The sequence below is a fragment of the Pteropus vampyrus genome, unplaced genomic scaffold (genome assembly GCF_000151845.1).
Source record: "Pteropus vampyrus isolate Shadow unplaced genomic scaffold, Pvam_2.0 Scaffold248, whole genome shotgun sequence".
Lineage (NCBI taxonomy): Eukaryota > Metazoa > Chordata > Mammalia > Chiroptera > Pteropodidae > Pteropus > Pteropus vampyrus.
The window spans coordinates 885,019-887,778 of record NW_011889029.1 but is presented as its reverse complement, the minus strand read 5'-3'; positions in this window follow the sequence as shown (position 1 = coordinate 887,778).

The following is a 2,760-nucleotide window of genomic DNA, read 5'->3' as shown; positions in this document are numbered from 1 at the left end:
GAGTGCTGAGCCAAATGATTCATACTTATACCCACAGCAAACTGGAGCAGATGTAGACACAGCTCCAATAGGTTAAGAGGGTCTCTCATACATGGATTTTGGAGTCACATACAGAGCTCGGGCTGGTCCTTCCTCCATGTTGATATAGAAATCTCATAGAAACCTAGGATGGGGTTAGACAGGAGCGAGATGTCCAAAGCTGGTGGATTAAATGGGGGGAGGAATTCGAGGGAAGAGGAGGAAGAAGGGATAAGGAGGCGAGAAGGAAGGGGAACAGGGAGACAGTCAGCCGAGAGGTGGTCGCCTTAGTTCCCACGGTCCCAGTTTTTGATCTGCAGTCCCCTGTGAGGTCCGGCTAAACATCCCGTCATTAAATTCTATGAAAAGTCTATGTCTTTTTAGTAAATTTCCATTTCACTTGGGTTAATTTTGGTAGGTTTCTTTCTAACAATGAAACACCAAGACATCGATGCCAGTTCGCACTATAGCGTTAACCTCTTCTAACCAGAGTCCTGGGGCCAGCTTCTCTCCGCAAGCCAGTGACGGGAGAAAGATTTGCACATGTGCACTGCTGCCTGGTCCCTCCAGAAGAACTCCCAGTTACAACGGGGTTCGGCGGGTGGGGTAAATCATACAATCCGTAGGTATCTAAGTCTGGAGGGAGACTTTAGAAAACATGTATTGCAAATTTCTCACTACACAGAGCAGGGAACTAAAGTCCAACTAGACAAACTGGTTTTCCTGAGCTCAAACAGTTCAGCAGTCCTGGAAACAGGACGGGTTCAAAAATCTCCTCTCTCCCAGTCCAGTCACCTGATTGCCAGGTGTGGAGAGTGCGCAATACCCCCAGGAGGCTACTGTGAAATCCTTAAAACTGTGCTCCCAGCCTCCTCCCACTTACCCCTGCTCCGTGGAGTTTACCCCTATCTATGTAACGGCACCAACCTGGCTGCAGAATCGTGACGACTGTTCAGAAGACACTTGTGTGTGATGGTGGATGACACGTGTTACTATGAGCCCGGAGAGAACATTTTAAGGAAAATTTTCCTACTTTTTTTTCCAGTCCTCACCAACTGGCTCAGACAGGCAGATGATGGGTTTATTAACAAGAGCTAATCGGATTAATTGTTCACCAAGTTTTTGACACATTCTATGTCCCCTTTAGGCCACACGTGGGTGTTTTCTCTATTCTTTTCACCATCGGCATAAACGTTAACATCATCAGCAGTTATTTCTAACACTATATCCCTTCCCTTGGCATGCACTGTAATTTAGTAACGTGTGGCAAAATAAACTCGTTGAGTAGGAGGCGATCACGACAGCACGTTCCCCCAAATAGTAATAGTTTTCTGGAAAATTATATTAAAGATTATGACTTAAGTGATAATTAAGATCGACCAGTGCTCTCCAATTAGTCACCCTGACTCTACGGCAGAGTTCCAGAGGCACGGTTTTTTCCATGAGGATCTCAGTCTCCTGTGGTCCAATAACACCCCTCAGGCTAAAATGAAAGGTGACTCTACATCTAGGCTGCTAGTTCCTAAAGTGCAGGCGCCCCAGAAATGTTTCGATGTGATTGAAATATCTGAGAACATCACTTCTGATACTTGGGTCTAATTTTTTATTGCGGTAAAATATATAAAACATAAAATTTACCTTTTAAGCCACGTTTAAATGCACACCTAAGTGCCATTAAGGGCATTCACGACGTTGTGTAGCCATCGCCACCATCCATCTCCAGAACTTCTGCATCTTCCCCAACTGAAACTTTGTGCCCATTAAACGATAACTCCCCATTGCCCACCCCCTCCTCCCCTAACTCTAATTTTGGTCTAATTTTATAGGTTTATATATCCCATAAAAATATTTTCAACACGGATTCAAAACAAACCCTCTTGAAGTAAACATTTATAAATAGAAATAAAACAATACCTTATTCACCTCTTTTCTCCTGTGGAGACACATGAAATGTGAACCCCACAGGGACACGCTGTATCGTAACCAGATTATTCCTACTTCACCCTCTTTACGGCCTATGCGAATGGAAATTCCCTACAGAGACGAGAAACAGCAGGGAGACTCAGCGTGATACTCATGCACCAGAAGTCTGGGTAGGTATGTACCCAACGACTTTCATACGAGTTAATAATTTTAAACTCCAATCCTCGTTTGTCTTTCTGCAAAAGCAATGGGCGTGCCATCTGTCTGATTGATGCAAAATCTTCCTGACAGAATCAAAACTGAGCAGAAACACTCTGCCGGAGAAAGCATCACCTGTTAAATTCCAACAGGACTAGCAAAACGAGCCCTTCTCTTCAATACAAAATTTCACTCCATCATTTGGCAACTGAAATAGACACGTGGCTCTACTTCTAACTTGAAAATCTCACCACGCCCTCTTTAACAGTCATCCCAACAGAGACAAACTGCACAGAGTTTCTGAGACATCACAGCTGCCCCGGCCCAGGACTCTATCTATATGTGTCATCTAAGCTTCCAGTCCTTGAGACCTCAATGGACAGGTATGTCCTCTCCCCACCCCAGGTCTTGCTTTATCACCTGAGCACAAAGGAGCACTGCCAGAGCTCATCTTACAAATATTGTTTGTAAAACACCTTCTTCATTTCCTCCCTGCGGCTCCTCTACCTACGTGGAAGAGAGATCACTAACATCTGAAACATACACCAGACTGTCCTCGCTGGTCTTTTTAATAGCCTTATTAGCCTTGTGCCCCCAAACACCTTTCTTATTCTTCCTCAG